We start from the raw sequence: 17,900 nt of genomic DNA on the forward strand, positions 1-17,900 counted from the left end.
AGAATATACCAAGGCTTCATGTGGCTAACTGCCCATGTTCCCTCAGTAAATATGAGAGACTGGATTTCAACTTGGGACTTCCTGAATCCAAGTAATAGCTGCTGTCCTATATAACTGACACTGATTATGTCCTCCACAGTCTGACTTGATCTCTCCTTCAGCAGAATAATAATTCTTTCAAATTATTTTTTATTTTTAAAAAAGAAAAAAATTGAATGGGAATGCTCTAATCAAATGAAAATGGTTAACTACATAATTCCTATGTTTTCTAAACAGTGTGACTTCTCAGGATATTGTCTTATTCAGGATATACAACTGGCCTATAATATACTTTGTGCTAGTCTTTCATACATGTATTTGAGACTAAAGGCAAAACAAAAAAACAAATCTCCTTTTAGATTTTCTCCAAAATTACTCTCTGTTCTAAAAAAGCAATGTAACTCATTTTTTAAAAATCTAAACAAATGAGTTAAAAATTTCATAACTGGTTAATAATCATCATAAACTTGATTAATATTTCTTAACACACACACACAAAAAAAACTTGGTTACTAAGAGACCGATCTTAAATAGCTGATAGCAGCCAAAACATCCTGAGTCTTGGCTGGCTTACAGGAAATTTGTACTGAGGGGATCTTAGAAAAAAATGTACTTCATTTTGATCACTTTCTAGGAAAAGGGCACAAAGCCAAGTCAGTATATATCCTTGTCCCTGATCACCACCCTAAAAATATGTAGGTGAATAGAAATAATCCTCTGGAGCATACAGAATACTTACCTCATCCTAGGAGCTGTGGAAAGATTATTTCAGGTTCAGATACTGCATGAGAATTGTCACTACCTTATCCACTGCCAAAGAAATAATGTGAGCTATTTTTACTGATAGTAAACTAATGGTATTTAACAACAAGTTATGACCTTTTTCAACTTGGCAAATTGTTCCAAGTACACCTGCATTTATAAGACTAGGAAAGAATACCATTATCTACTTTTGGAATGGGCAAGGAGAGTCCATGTTCTACAAATGGAAATTTGTTGGCAAATATCTCAAGACTGAACAAACCTTGTAAACGAAGAAACTTCCAGTCATTGGCAGCTAATTACTTCAAACCAACATGCTTGAGAAACCTTTGAACAAATTATACATGGTACAGGAAAGTGTTAAGGAATGGGGAGATAGAGAGAAGATACTCATGACAGCTGAGCAATGAAGAAGGTGGCTATATTTCCTAAACTTGTTAAATCTGATATTAGTCTTATAAAATGCTAAGAATGGAGGAGAGGAAATGGGCTAAATAATAATCAATAACTAAGTATTTTAAGTATGTTGTATGCCAGGACCCGTGTTAGGAACTGGGGATACAATGAAAATTAAAATTTTCCTGACTTCAAGCACATATAACTACATAAAAAATAAATAAAATAAATTGGGTGTAAGAGAAACCATTAGTATATGGAGTGAACTGAGAAAGAACTTTTGCAAAAAGTTATTTTCTAGATGAGCTTTGAAGAAAACTACATTGACACGAGAATGGTTCTAATAAAATGAAATTAAATAGGGATAAATGTAAATCTTGTACTTAGGTATAAAAAATCAGTTGGAATGGACAGATGGCAATTGTTTAGAAAAGGATATGAGGATTTTTGTGAAACACAAACTTAATGAGTCAGGAATTTGATGTGGGGGCCTAAAAAGCTAATGCAATCTTAGGCTGGAATAATTGAAAGAGTTACCTTCTAGGAACAGAAAAGTGACAACTATTTCCACCCTGTCAGATCTCATCTGGAGTACTGTGTTCAGTTCTGGATATAGCAGTTAAAGAAAAACAATGAGAAGCTGGAGAATGTCCACATGAGAGCAAAGAGTAATTTTTCCCAACTTTTTTATACTTTGTGGCACTTCCCAAGGCTTCCTCTCTGACCACTTACTCTGCTGAAAACCTTGCCTTATATTTCACTAAAAAAATTGAAGCCATTAGCCAAAAGCTTATTCTTCCCTTCCTCTTCCTCTAGCATCATTCCAATACCTTATGCCATTCATTACCTCCTTATTCATCTGTCTCATAGGAAGAAGAGCCCTTCTTTTTCCTGGGTAAACCCTTCTACCTGAACAAGTCCCATTACATCCTGTCTTTTCCAGCAGATTGTCTCCTCTATCATCCCCACTCTATTGTCAATCCCTCTCTTTCTATTGGCTCCTTCCCTCCAAACATACTTGGGTGTCCATCATCCTCCAAAAACTCTCATATGATAGCTATTGCACCAAAATCTTTCCTATTTTTCATGGCTAAAGTCCTTGAAAAGGCTATGTACAACCAATACTACCATTTCCTTTCTTCTGATTCTCTTAACTCTGTTTCTCTGTTTTCTGCCTTCTAATCTTATCCTTCAATCAAAATTGTTCTTTACAAAGTTAATTATGATTTCTTAATGGCCAAATCTAATAGCTTTCTCTCAGTTCCCATCCTTCTTAACTCTGCATTTAAGTGGCTTTGATATTGTTGATTACTTTCTCCTCCTTGATCCTCTCTTCTCTCTACCTTTCCATGCCTCTACTCTATTCTGGTTCTTCTTCTGTCTAACTGACCATTCCTTCATTTCCTTTCCTGCATCTTCATTCAAGTCATGCCAGCTCACAATGGACGTGCTAATGATTCTCAGATCTACTTGTCTACCCTTAATCTCTCCTAATCTCCAGAGTAGTATCTTTGATTTTCTATTGGCTGTCTCCAAATAGATGACCTGTAGATTTTTTTTAACTCAACATGTCCAAAACAACTCATTATCTTCACCCTTGAACCAAGTATCTTAAACTCTCCCCAAAACTTTTCCCCTTTCTAAACTCCATAGTATTGTTGAGAGTCCTAACATCCTAAGCTCACAATTTAGGTGTCATCCCTGACTCCACTCTCTTCCCCACCATCCCTATCCCTTATCTAATCTCTTTGCTAAGGTCTATTGATCTTACCTTCATAAAATCTCTTGTATATGCCCTACTTCTTTCCCTGAAATTACTCCTACCCTGGCCGAGGTCTTTATCACCTCATGCCGAGACTACTGCAAAAGCCTTCTGGTTGGTCTCTCTCCCTTGTCTCACCCATCTCTATTCATTTCCCATTCAACTGCCAAATGAATCTTCCTAAAACATAAATCTGACCATGTCACACACAATCCCTCACATTCGATAAAATCCAGTGGCTCTCTATTACCTCTAGGATCAAATATAAAGTTCTGTCTAACATTCAAAGCACTTCTCTTCTTGTGCCTTACAGTCTTCTCTGTGACCCACTGACAGCATCCTCCTTGCTGCTCTTTCACCTGTGTATTTTCACTGGCTCTTCACCATGTCTCCCTTCTCCAAGCTTCTCCAGCTTCCTTCAAATCCCAGGAAAAATCTCACCTGCTATAAGAAGTCTTTCCTGATCCTTCTTAATACTAATATCTTTCCTTTAATATTTCCAGTTTATCTTATATTTAGCTTAATTGTATACAATTCTTTGTATATGGTTCCCCCCTTAGGATGTGGGCTCCTTGAGAGTAGGAACTGTCCTTTGCCTTTCTTTTATTCAATGGCATATAGTTGGCATTTAATAATCTTTTGTTGATTGACTAACTAAAAGGCTTCAAATTCATGGCATATGAGGAACTGCTAAAAGAAATAGGCATGTTTAGCCTGGAGAAAATAAGACTGTGGGGAGGGAGGACATGAGAGTTGTATTCAAGTTTTGGAAAGGCTGTCATGTAGAAGAGAGATAAGGCTGGCTTCATTTGGTTCCCAGAGATCAGAACCAGGAATAATAAGTAGATATTGAAAAAAGGAAAATTTGGGCTTAACGTCAGGAAAAATTTCCTAACAATGAAAGCTGTCCAGAAGTGGCATTGACAGCACTCCCTTCCCCGCCCCAGGATGGTGGTTTCTCCTTCCTTAGAGGCCTTTGAGCTGTAACTGGACAACCAGGCATTAGGCATGTTTCAGTAGAAATTCCTTTGGGTAAGAATTGGACTAGATATGGTTGCTTCCAATTGCCAAAATTTTTATTTCTGTGATTTTTCATTCTAAGAGGAAGAGGTAAGGAGGGAATACATCTCAGGCATGGAAGATAGCAAGTACAGACTCCAAAAGGAGAGATAATTAATTTTTAAGGACCATTGAGATAACCAATTTGGATCAATTATAAAATATATAATGAGGAGTGATATACAAAAAACCTAGATATGTAAGTCTGAGCTACGAGGGAGCCACTGGATTTTATTGAATAAGAGACTGACATAGTCAAACATATGCTTTAGGAGTTTCAACATGGCAGCTGAGTGGGAAAAGGATTAGAGTAAAGAAGAGATTTATAAAAGGAAACTAAGTAGAAAACAGTAGCTCAGGTCAGAACTAAGGACCTCCCTGTGGTGGGTAGATATGTAAGCAACAGGATACATAAGTGAAAAGAAGGAGAAGGATACAAAAACGTGTTCCAAAAAGACTTCCCAAGATTCCACTGTATCTTCAAGATACAGTTCTGGGATCTAGAGAGGGAGAGGCTATTAAAGTTAGTGTTACATACATTCACCTATATTTGTGAGTTTTGGGGGTAGAGAGCGGTTAAAGTCAAGAGCACTCCAAGGGAAAAGAAAGAGTAAGAAGATGGCCAAAAATAGAACCTTGGAGTACAACCATGGGTATGAGGACAGATATGGATGATGTAAGAAAAAATATGGAGAAGCAGTCAGGTGGGTAAGTGAACCAAAAGAGAAAAACAGTCACATATACATACACAAAAACAAACAAACCAGAAAAAAAGACAGTGTTTAGGAGGAAGGCATAGTCCTCATTGTCAAATGCAGGGAAATAAAAAAAAAAAAACAGGGATGAAAAAACACCATTAAATTTGGCAATTGGGATTATGTTTAACTTTAGGGGAAGTTTTTTCAGCTGAGTAATGAGGTTAGATGCCAGTTTGCTAGGGATTTAGAAGAGAGTAAGAGGCTAGGAAGTAGCTTTCCTATAAGTTTCTTGGTTTTTTGTTTTGTTTTGTTTTGTTTTTTAAGAGGAATGATAGCTCAAGAGAATTATGACCTGGGTTAAGGATAGTGGAGATCTGAGTGTATTTATAGGCAGTAGGGAATTAACCAATAGATAAAAATGGAAAATTATAGAGGAGGAATGGTTATGGAAGTAATCTGTTGGGACAGATAAGAGGGGATGGGATCAAGGATCAATTTTAGGAGGAAGTGGTAAGGAAGGAGTATATCTCAGGCATGGAAAGTGCAAAGACTGTCTAGGAGAGATTTTCTATCTAGAGATTTTCAAATAGAAAGGCTGGCCTTGATTAAGAGGAGGGAACCTCTTCATTGGGGACTAAAGGAGGAAAGAATTTGGGGGAGGGTAATGTCAAGGTGTTTTGAGTTAAAGAATATAGGAAAAAAGGGAGCTTGGAAAGTATGGCTGCCAGCTTTTCAGTAAAGAAGCAGGGTCTTTTACTGAGAATGAGGGAAGGTCACTTGGGAGGTTTAAGGTGAGGATAAATATGGAAGAAGTGGTATGGGTACTAAGATAAAGAAGCCATTAGGGAAAAGTGAGGAGTAAAAGTAGTGCATTATAGCAGGAATGGCCTATTTCAAATCGATTAATAAATTTATAGTGGACTGAGTCAGCAAGTTTGTATATGTCCAAGAGCACCAAGGAGTAGAGAGGCTGGAAATCAATGGTGAGAATGGACAGATTTGGGAGGAATAAGGCATTGAAAGTGATGGAATGATAGATTAAAGGAATTTCAATATTCTTGATCATGATGGTGGTAGACTTTTTGGGTTACGAAGAAATTAAAGAAAATTCCAATATGAAGAGGAGAGAAAGGAGCTGAAGAGACTGAGAACCTGGGAGCTCAGGATGTTTATGGGAACATGAGCATTGAAGTCTTCTCAAATTAAGCAAAGAAAGAAAATAGCAATTAGTTAAGTGCCTGCTATGTGTTGAGGACAAATATAATAGCAGCTCCCATTTATACAATGCCTTAAAGTTCACAGTTATAAAAAATAGCTTTCCCAAAACTGCTCTCTGAGAGAAACTGTTCAAAAATTTGTCCCCATTTTATAGATATGGGAACTAAGTTTCAGAGAGGATAATTGCCCAGGGTCTTGTAAGAGTCATAAATTGGCTTTCAACTCAGATTTCCTAATTTCTGTTCAAAAAACTCTCCAAGTCCATAAAAAATGGGGACGTTCCTGCCTTGAGGAGCTTATAATACAAATACATGTAACAAGTTATACAGATGGAAGGTGAGAAAGCAAAGAAGGAATTTGCAAAATTCTTCAAGAAAAATTTGAGTTTGGATCTGTATTGGTTCCCACAAAATATAAAAAGACCATATTCTTTCAGGTTTTGTAGATCTTGTGCAAATGATGAGAACATGAACAAGAATTATACAGGATGAAAAGGGAATATATTATGTATAATCTGTACCAGTGAAAGGAGTATGCACTTCAATAGGATCACAAATACACTGAAATGAGGAAATAAATAGTTTTTGATTGCTTATTGAAGCAAAGCTTTGTGCTATGCCCCCTGCACCTACAGAGATGGACTACGCCCTTATTAGAGATTACCCTGGGTTGGCAAGTATTATTATCCCCATTTTACAGAAAAGGAAGCTGATAATTTAAATAATTTGCCCAAGGTTACATAATTAGTAGTATTGGAGCCACCATCAAAAACCAACTGAAGCAGCCTTGACAAAGGAATAGAGTATGGCTTCTAGCCAGGGGAGTGCCTTTTGCACTAGAAGACCAGCACAGAGGAATCCCAGGACCAAATCCATGAAGCCTATGAACTTGTGCCAACTCCACTGTAATGTACTCTTTGTGAAAGGGAGCCCGATTCAGTGGAAGGCACGAAAGATCCCACGAAAGAAAGTAACCATGAATGACTGCTTTCCAGAGACTGCTTAACGTTACCAGCAGTACTAGCCTCAAAGCAGGATTTTTTATTTGTTATTTGTTATTTTTACCTCCAAAATGGAGGATGGAAGAAACACTATAAAATGTGAATGAGTATTTATGAATTCTTAAAGAATTACACTCCTTAAATAAAAGCTCATATTGAAGTATTTCATCCCATATTATTTTTGTTTATGCATTCTTTTAAATAATTCTTAGAACAAATGAAAAGTTAAATGTGCTTATTGAAAGTGTTTTAATTTAATGGCATCACCACATACCACTTTATTAGCCAGTAATACCCAGGAGTGCTAGTTAACTAAATTCATTTTTTTCTTTAACTAGAAATATATTATAGCTCATCCTTCAACAAAATAACTACATGTACCAGTATCTGAAGACTTGGGAAAGAGTTAATTAACAACTCAATTTCAAGATAACTCTTTTAAGGAAAATATGGTTCTTCTAATTCCTCAAAAAACAACACCTGATTTATAATCTTATCTTGCAGATGCTTAAATACCTTTGAGATTACCAGCATGTAAGGGCACATCTTCCAAATTAATAACCTGAGTGCTCACCAGAAAGCTAAATTACAGGTGCTGATAACCATGAAAGGCTTCTCAGCTAACTAAATATTATTCGATTAAAATGGTTCTGATTTTTCAGAGGCAATCTATTTTTCTCATAATTGAGAAAAATTTGTTTATAATTTTACTCAGCTTCCTAAGCTGACACATCTTAAGAAAGCAACTCATTTAAAAAAGAAAATCTACTAGAAATAAACTAATAAGATAGAGAAATATTTAGAAAGGGCTTCGCTCATTGCTTATACCATAGCTAGAATTCAGTTCCAATCTTTGTTTCTTTACCCTTCTCCATGACCAGTGGCAATGTCCCAGTTCTAGCAACTGATAATCAAAAATCTAGTTCAGACCAGGCAACTTCCTTGGTGTATAAGAGAATCAGCAGAGAACAATGAGAAACCAGTTTGTTACATTGACTATAACACAACTTTTAGACAAGTTTAGTAACTTACCCAAAAAGAAGATACATGGGAAAACAAAGAAAGCTGAGATCTAAAGTATAGAATGTGCCAAATGATTCACAAGCACCAATATATTATCAAAGGAAAATTCAATAAGTAATGCTAATAGTCTCTCTAGAGTCATATATTTTCAATTTTATTTTGTGTTATTTTTGCTATCCAACGCTGTCTGCATGAGTAGATTGAAGAATATATTGGGTGGTGGTAGCTAAGGTTCCTGGTGATTTTCCTCTGCCTTGTAGTATTATTACTTAGAACTGCCTGAAAGTTGTAAGAATCACATATGAGACCGAAAGTCCAAATAGCATGATTATGAAACTCTAAAAGATCTAGGATTCCACATCTTTGGTCACTACAAAATAATTTAGGGGAAAAAGAAAAAAAAAATAAATTCATCCTTGAACCATCAATTATCCTATTTCTCACACCAACAACAAATCAAACTCTGCCTGTCTCCCTATGTTCAATCTGATTTAAAGGAGTATGTGTATGTGTGTGCATCACTGCTTCCAAAATAATGAAAGAACTTATGAAATAAAGAATCTTTATACAAGAAGATACAATCTCAGTTCATCAAAAACAACAAAGTTGAAGATGGAACTCTATGACAGCTAACTTTTATCAGAAGGAAACAAATTACGAGGAAATAATAGAATATCGGGAATTTAATAAAAAAGCAAAGTTTTACAGGCTTCCCTGTCAGGGAGAGGGATCAGTATTTGCTTAGTTCCCTATGAAATGAATGTTGACAACAAAAAGTCTGGAGGCACCAATATGCACTACCAATGAAGAAGGTAACAATTATGAAGACAGAAAAATGTGGTGATGCTTTTTAGAAAGGCAGACACAGCAAAGATTAAGATACAAAGGTTTTCTGGTTACTCGTCAATTAAACAAGAAATTGAATTAATCAGAACACTTAATTCCTTAGGCATCCTAGTTAATCAAAGTTTCACTGCATTTGAAATCGTATCACTTTCTTACTAATAAACTGCCTAATTGAAAAAGAAAGGACTCCTGACTAGGAAACCATCACCTGCATTTTAATATAACATGAAATGTTCCCTCTCTCCAAATCTATATATTTATAAAACTCAAATATGACTAGGAAATATTGGAATGAAATAATCAAGAAGCCTATTGAGATTAGTGAGGTGGAAAGGATACTAGCCTACAATTAGAAAACATGATACCTATTTCTAGTTCACCATCGATTACCTTGGTGACATTAGGCAAGTTTTACCTCTCTCCAGTATAGTCACCTATAAAATGAAGGGATTGGACTTAAGGGATTTCCAAGGTCTCTTCAGTTCTAATGAATTACAGAACACTGAAAAATTACAGAAGGTCCACTTTTAAGTTATCAGGGATAGATATCAAAAGTTTAAAGAAAATAAGGCTAATGTCAAAGCTCCAAAAAATGGAATTTGTTTTTATACAGTATTTACTCTCCTGATGGGAAGCCACTATAACCTATAGTTCAGAGCCATTCATCTCAGTGACCCCTGAGATATCCTGTTTGGATGCTGTCCATATTTGAAGTGGATGAAGTGCTGGACTAAAGGGTCAAAAGAAGTTGGGTTGAAAATCTAAAAAAAAAAAAAAAAAATCTATGACATCTCTAGTTAACCACTCTGGATTTCAGTTTCTTCTTTTTCCTGTGAAAAACTGAGGATGGATTTGGGTGGTACACTGGAAAAAGCACTGGCACCTTTCTATGGGTTTCAACCTTTCTAGGATATATACTTTGTCAAAAGATTTCTGGGTCCAAAGATATAAATAATTTAGTCACCCTTTTGTAAAATTCTAAAAGTTTTTCCAAAATGATTGGACTAATTCTAATGACCTTCTTTTGGAAGTTTTTCCCCAATCATAGTTGTGAAAAGAGATATCCATTGATTTTATTCTTTTTTTAAACAGTATAACATTTATATTTTGATCATGTATCCATTTGGAACTTATTGTAATTAAGTATGAGTCTGTTTTAAACTCATTTTTTCCTCTCCCAAATTGCTTTACAAAAATAAATGTTTCTCCACTTATTTGTCTTCTTTTATTTTTGTAAAGAATGTTTTGTAAGTATATTAACAGTCTGAAGTTTATGTTACTAGATGGACTCCTTTGAATATTTTGTGCATTTGAAATTATTTTTAACAAAATTCTCTTTTCTAATTATTTCTTTGGTTTTGCTCTTGTCATATAGAAATGCTGGTTATTTTTATAGATTTATCTTGTATTTGACTATTTTACTGTAGGTACTGGTCTTAATTTCTTTGCTGAATCTGTAGGATTTTCAAAGTAAAATCATTTCACTCTCAAATGTAATAATCATCTTCTCTTTGCCAATGTTAACATCATTCTCTTCTTATTCCTACTGCTACTTTTACAAGAAAATGTCAAATAATTGTAAGGAAAGGGGCATTTTTGTTTTACTCCTGTATGTATTAAAGTCTTTTAGTATTTCTCCATTGCAAAAAAAAATGCCAGTTGTTGTTTTAGATGATACTATTTAAAAATTACCCCTTAATACCTAAGGTTGTTTTTTAGCATAAACAAAAAAAAATCCTTTATATCTTGTGAAAGGTTTTTTTCTCCATCAATTGACATCATCATAAGGTTTTAGTTTTAATATAATTAATCCTACTTTTCCTAATGTTGAACTATCCTTTTATCTCTGGTATAAATCCAATTTGGCCACAGTGAACATATATCCATATATATGAAACACACATACATATTTGTATACATAAACATACATATGCACACATTTACTGCTATAGTCTTATTGTTAAGATCTTGCTTAAAAGTCTTGCATCAATATCCAGACAATATTGATCTATAGGTCTGGGGAGTAAATATGAGTTTTCGTCCCTACAAGAATTCCATTCATCCTCATGTTAATCAAAAACCTATGAAGGTCAAAACCAAATGCTATTACTCTCATCTGGAGATGTTTCAAAAATATTGTTATATTGTGGGGAAAAGAAAAATTCTTATTTGAGATCTGCAAATTTAGCTATTATACAAAATAAGAAGTAGGGGTTCACTCATGGAGTTTACTTCTATCTGATTTATATTCTTCCTTAATTATCTGCCTGCTTGGGCTGATAAAATTAAGGTCCTAGATAGAGACATTCAACCCAATCCCAGTTCAGTTTTAAAACTATCTAAGATGACCCAGCTAATAAAAAGGGAAACTAAAAGAACAATAAACCTGGTCTCTTAGCTTGCAGTCCCAGGGCTCCTTTCACTCTATCACATTTTCATCAGAATATGAAATTCAAAGAGAATGCAAAAATGATTTTTGCATTGTAAAATTCAAATGATCATTTTGGAGTTTATTTTTGAGATTTGTACTCTCAGAATACTGTTAAGTATGTTATTAAAAACAGCCACCAAAAGGAAAACAACTGGTACTTAAAGACCCCATTTTCATTTTCCACGTTGGAAACAACTGGTGGAAAATTTCCTCAAAACATGCTGTGATTAGATCATTTTCCCTGCAACCTACTGCTATGATTTTTATTTTACAAAACAAATAATTTGCCATGTACTGAACACAAGAGGGCACAAAATTAGCAAATACATCTTGAATGCTAAGCCATATTTTCCACAAGTCGGCAACTAAGAAAATCAATGAGGGTCTTTCTCCACTGTTTAATGGTACCAGATCTTGAGGTTCACCCTCTCCTTGACCAGTGTGAAATAGTTAAGTGATTAAGATACATCAATGAAGTATATGAATATTCATATTCAATTGTTCTGCCCAAAATCATGGAATTAACTCTCCTAACAGAATTGGAACACATCAAATATTTGAAAATGATAACAATTACAAATAAAAGGAATGAAATAAATATAATAGTAGCTAAATTTTATATAGCACTATAAGATTTGCAAAGCACTTGACAAATATCTTATTTTATCCTCATAACCACCTTGATATAGGTACTATTATTCTTAACCTCATTTTACAGATGAGAAAATTGAGGCTCCCCTTTGAGCTCCAAACCCATGGATTATAAACTCCATGATCCCTCTAGCTATAAATAAATTCCTTTTCTTTTTCTTTTTGATCTCTTAAGGAAGATGAAATCGCTAGGTAACCCTCCTCCTAATTATCTTTTACTTTCTTAAAAACTGTCAGAGGTAACCATGGATAAGCTTTCAACTCACTTTGCAGATATGATGAGGACAAATGTTATTATCCTCTTTAATAGATGGAAAAACTGAGGTAAAGAGGTTCCAAGACATTTTCAAAGTTCACAAAGCAAGACTGGAAACAAAGCTATGCCTCCCTAATCCCAGTGTGACTGGTAGCATGATGGCCCTTGTGGACTTTACTGGTTAGAAATGATTTCAACAACTGTTCATCTACATTAACTCATTCAAACAATAGCTAATCCTGCACAAGACTTTTTTCCAACTCTGCTTCTCTCCTGTGTGACAAAGGAGGAGCACTGTTGGTTTATCCTAAAGTGCCAGTCACCCATATTGTAGATTTACCATTAAGAAGCTGATATGTACTCACTTGACCTTTTGGAATGTCTCAGAGTATATAGTTGCTCAAATTCCCCCCTCAGTACTTCTAATAAAATCGACTGTTTCAAATAAAGCTGCAACTGCTTCTGTAGTTTCCCACTGGTACCATCTAGGAGTCTTGGTTTTAGGCTTAGCTGGCATCATTGAAACAGGCAGCAGAGCATGAAAGAACTGTTTTGGTTAAAATTCAAGCTATAAATTGCTTTAGAGTTAGTGCACAAGTCTACTAACACAATATATCTGAGAACTGTGTGGGATCTGAATTTGAGATATTTCCACAAAATAAAGAGAGGACAAAAGAAGGAAAGAGGAGATAAACTCTAGGGACTTTTGGTTTCATCTCCAGTGCATGAGGGGTAGATGAAGTAAATAGGCAAATAGGAGACAGAAAGATAGATTAGACAAATAAAGTGTGTGCGTGCGTGCGTGTGTGTGTGTGTGTGTGTGTGTGTGTGTGAGAGAGAGAGAGAGAGAGAGAGAGAGAGAGAGAAGGAGAAGAGGGGGAAAGAGAAGGGAGGGAGGAGGAAAAGGAGGAGGAGGAGGAGGAGGAGGAGGAGGAGGAGGAGAAGAAGAGAGGGAGGGAAGGAGGGGGAGGAGGGGGAGGAAAGAGAGGGAAAGAGAGTGAGAGATTTCTCTAGTGTCTCCTAAAAATGGGATTAAAGCCTTAAGTTTAACTGTTTCTTGAATCATTTGTCACTGGAGGAAATCAGAAAACAGTGGAGAGTACCATGAGAAAGTTAATGTGGAGGACTCTGTAGACACAACACTTGCATCACAATTATATCTAAGTTATGCACCTTTTGAATGCCTTACCTGTCATTCTCTATAAAGCACTAACATTCTACCCAACTGTAACATAGAATTCCTACACTTCATCTCTCGTTATTCCAATACCTGTATCATGTATGGCAACATGTATTTTTTCAATATAAAAGTACCTTACCTAAACCATATCTAAAAATACATATGAACATATGCAACGTATATATGTAGCTGTAGCTATTTTTGTCCAACAATAATTAAAGATGACACTCAAGTTTAATAACATTAAATTAAAATTTCCCACCTCAGATTTCAATATCTGGATTTTCCTAAATGAATTAACCAGTACTAAATTGAGTATGTTTAATTCATTATTAACTAGAATTATCTCTTAAAAATCAAAAGAAAACTGTCTTTGAACAAAAGTAAATATTGGACTCTAAATAGTGACAAGGTAATTGCTCTCTATAGTATTAATTTATATGGAATATTCTGGTTAACATAAAAGCAATACTATTTTTTCCCTATGAGACCTCATGTGCTTCTCAGAATTCTTTGTGAATTCCCTAAATCAGAATACTGAATAATCTTCCCCCAAAAGGCACTCTACTCCATTGCTGATATTAGCATACTAATTCATCATTACCACAAAAAAAGTAATAATTAATTGATATTTTGGGACACAGAAGAAAAAATGTATGTTTTCTCAACAAGAGAATTTGGGTATATTAACTCTTTTTTTTTTAAAGCCCTGTCTTAGAAACAACTCTAACACAAAAGGGCAAGGGTCAGGCAAACAGGATTAAGTGACTTGTCTAGGATCACATAATGAGGAAGTGTCTGAGGTCAGATTTGAACCCACATCCTCAGGACTCCAGGCCTGGCACTCCTATTCACTGTGCCACCTAGCTGCCCCCAGCATATCATTCTTAAGGCTTGTTTCTATTTCAAGTTAACACAGTCACTTTAAAAACTGCTGACAAATATCCCCATTACTCAACAACTTCTCATGCATAAAATTCTGATTGATCATTTTCTTTTGGTTATCCAGAACTTATGGCTATTTGTAACTGCCAATGATTTGACAACTGATTACCTCCTCTCTTATACACAGGTAAAGTGAACTATCTTCAGAGACTAAAAGGCAAGAAATTAAGTATACAATGTTATATAACAGAATAAGACTCCTTTTAAAAAATTGTTCAAAAAGAAAACTGAGAAGAAAACTAATCCCATAGTGGCTGTTGGGTAAAGGCTATGGCCAATTACAAAGCAAATCCAAATAAAAAATCAAATCGAAAACTGAAAGCAAATATCAAAGAAATGATAGAAAAAATTCATTGAACTAGATAAATTGGATTTGAACATGAAAAGTCTGAAACACATTAAATGTGGCCTTTTTACTTTAAATCCTACATATATATATATATATACATATATATATATATATACACACACACATATATATAATTTAAGTATATACATAAATTATATATAATTTAAATCCTAATTAATTTAATCCTACTTTTTTTACCATTAATGTATGTCTGGATACCATGTTAAAGTGAACTACTATAAAGTAGACTGTATTTCCCTAGGATAAAAATATTATGATTGAGGATTACAGACCTGAGCAAACACTACCCATTAAATAAGGCATAGATGTGAAAAACATGTGACAAAAAAGCAAAAAAATAACACCTATAACTTCCTATAACTATTTAAAGTAATAAAATCCTATAATAGTCCTAAAATGCCCATAGATTGTACACTAATTATAAAAGCCTCAAAGTACTACAAATTGTACCTATAGCATATTTTTAAAACTTTAATGTATGACAAATTAATCCTAAAACAAATGGGGGAGTTAGGAATCACATCTATGTCTTAAGGGAAATGAGGAATTTTTTGAGTCTGGGGAGCAGTGCAAAGGGGTGCATTCCAGACATGGACAATGGCCAATACAAAAGCATGGAGATGCAAGATGGAAATAGAATGCCAATTTAGATGGAGCACAGACTATGGGAAAAAGAAGTAATATCCACAGAGGTTGCAGAGGTATAATGAAGACCAGGAGGTAAAGGGCTTTAAAAATCAATCAATATATACAAATGTAATATAATAAAGATATAAAAATATAAAAATTAAATATAAGAATTTATATTTTATCCTAGAGAAAATAGGGAGTCATTGGAGTTTCTTGACTAGAGGTATAAAAATGGTAAAATCTTCACTTAAGAAAAATCACTTTGGCAATTTTGTGGAGAAAGAATTGGAGTGGAGAAAAGACTTAAAGTAGGAAGACCAATCAGGAGTCCAAATAAATAAATATTAAATGTGCTCAGATGATTATCAATTGTAAAAACAGTAAGTAGGTTCAATCAAAAGGTGTTATTCTCCTTCTAAGATAATTTCTGAACCTTTCTAAGTGAAAAGGAAAGACTCTTACATACATGGCATCTTCTGCCATTGAATGAAAGCCAGCTCTTTAACCAAATATAGGCTACAAGGACCCCTTTACTCTAAAACTAGAAAAATCCAAATCTTACTCTGGCAGGAGCTTTAAAAGAAACTGTCACTGACACAATTAGAGGCTTGATTCTTCAAAGTCACTGGAATAGGTAGGGATTATTTCCCAAATTAATTATAACTGCCCATAACAATAATATTTTTTGAAAAATATCTGAAATTTCTCAGAAAATGGATATATTACAGATACAAAACAAGACACATAAATTCAATGACCCTAAACAATAGGAAGCAAATGCAAAAAACAACAATGGCAATGCTCAGTCTTCCAAAAGCTCTAATCTATTATTGATGGCATCAACAAAAAAATCAAGTCACCTGGCTACCTCCACCAGAGAGCTTTTGTGCCATGGATGCTCTGAGGAGTTGTCAAGTTTTTGTTTTAAGGTCCATACCCAAATATACTGGTTTTTGATGAGGTAACAGGAACCTATTTTTGAAATATATATACATCTATGACCCTAATTAAGATAATCAATTAGAATGGACTATTTCAGGATCACACAAAACTCGTGCTCAGCCCCCACACTCCCCATGTTCACTTTACCTTAAATTGAAGGAAGAGGCAATAAATTCAGGTTTCTAAATGGCATTAGATTAAGAGTCAGGAACTTTGTCTGGGATCTTGTCTCAGGACCAAGACACTAAATGTTTTTCTGATTCCACTTTGCCATCTGTGAAGTAAGAATAATAGTATGTTATAAGGGTATGAGAGAGACAAGAGAAGTAAAAAAAAATGGGGGTCCCTCACATTTGAAGATTTTGAATGTATTATTACTGTTTACATGAATCTGTGAATCTTCATACTACACACTTCACTGTGTTATTCTGAGCATGTCATTAAGTGACTGCCTCAGTTTCTTCAACTTTAAAATGGAGATTACAATAGCACCTACATCCCCAGATTGTTGTGAAGATTTAATTTTTGTAAAGTTTTTTATAAAGTCTGGGACACAGTAGGCACCTAATAAATGCTTGCTTCCTTCCTCTCTTCTTTCCTTCCTCATCAAAAAATGAATACTCAGAGACATTATGATCTCAAATATTGCATCCTATGTCCTCAGGCAAATGCCTATTTTGGTACCATTGCTCTTAGCTTTGTGGGCAAGAGCATCTGATACACAAAAAAATTCTGAATTTTTTTTTTGTATTGTAACATCTCTTCTAGCACATTTTCAAAAATGAAGCAGTTATAGTTAAGACTTATGGTTAATGGTTAAGACTTATTTTCTGTTATCAACTATTTCCAACAAATATTAATACAGCATTTTGAAAGATGAAAACCATAATACTCTAACTTACACTGTTACTAGTATTACTTTGTCTTTCAAAAGCAAAACTCCCTGCTGGGTTACAAAATTGGGAAATGAAGTATTTCTATAACTATCAAAACCATTCAGAGAACTTTTCCATTCCTTCTGAAGAAAGGAGTCTTTTGAAATACTTAAGTTTAAAGCATGGAAAAAAAAGTCCATTTGACAATCCAAGTATCATTTAATGTCTAAATGTTAGTAAAGGTTTCCCAACCCATAAAATCCAGCAAAAAAGAGCATGTAAATGCCTTGTGCCTTTTAACACTTAAGGAAAACAGGCTATGTGATATGGGTGAAAGTTTGTTGGGTGTTTATTCTTGCCTCTGAAACATGACTGTCTGATCAAAAGTAAGTCACTTAATTTGTGTCAGCTTCAGTTTCTTCATTTGTAAAATGACCATGACTGAAGTATCTATCTCCTAGGGGTTGTATCACATGAGAGACCTTAAAGCATCATATAAATGTCAGGAATTTTCATTTGTTCCTCTATCAGCAATGTGAAATCCTAGTTGTGCAAAAAGTACATTAAGAAAGGTCAGTCACTGGGACAGCGAGGGGGCTCAGTGGATTAAGAGCTAGGCTGAGAGATAGGAGGGTCCTGGATTCAAATATAGCCCCAGACACTTCCTAGCTGTGTGACCATGGTAATTTAACCCCCAATGCCTAGCCCTTATAGTTCTTCTGTCTTGGAGGAAGGGAGGAAGGGAGGAAGGGAGGAAGGGAGGAAGGGAGGAAGGAAGGAAGGAAGGAAGGAAGGAAGGAAGGAAGGAAGGAAGGAA

At 34.9% G+C, this 17,900-nt stretch overlaps 1 protein-coding gene across 1 annotated transcript in view; it reads right to left on the reverse strand.

Annotated features, from left to right (window-relative positions):
- Nucleotides 1-16,474, reverse strand: part of RNF152 (ring finger protein 152) — a 68,384-nt gene extending 51,910 nt beyond the window's left edge. The window contains exon 1 of the mRNA XM_044665666.1: nucleotides 16,356-16,474. The gene's annotated coding sequence lies outside the window, so the exon portion shown is untranslated. The remainder of the gene's footprint in view (nucleotides 1-16,355) is intronic.
- Nucleotides 16,475-17,900: the final 1,426 nt, after the last annotated feature.

The sequence above is a fragment of the Gracilinanus agilis genome, chromosome 1, assembly GCF_016433145.1.
Source record: "Gracilinanus agilis isolate LMUSP501 chromosome 1, AgileGrace, whole genome shotgun sequence".
Classification (NCBI taxonomy): Eukaryota; Metazoa; Chordata; class Mammalia; order Didelphimorphia; family Didelphidae; genus Gracilinanus; species Gracilinanus agilis.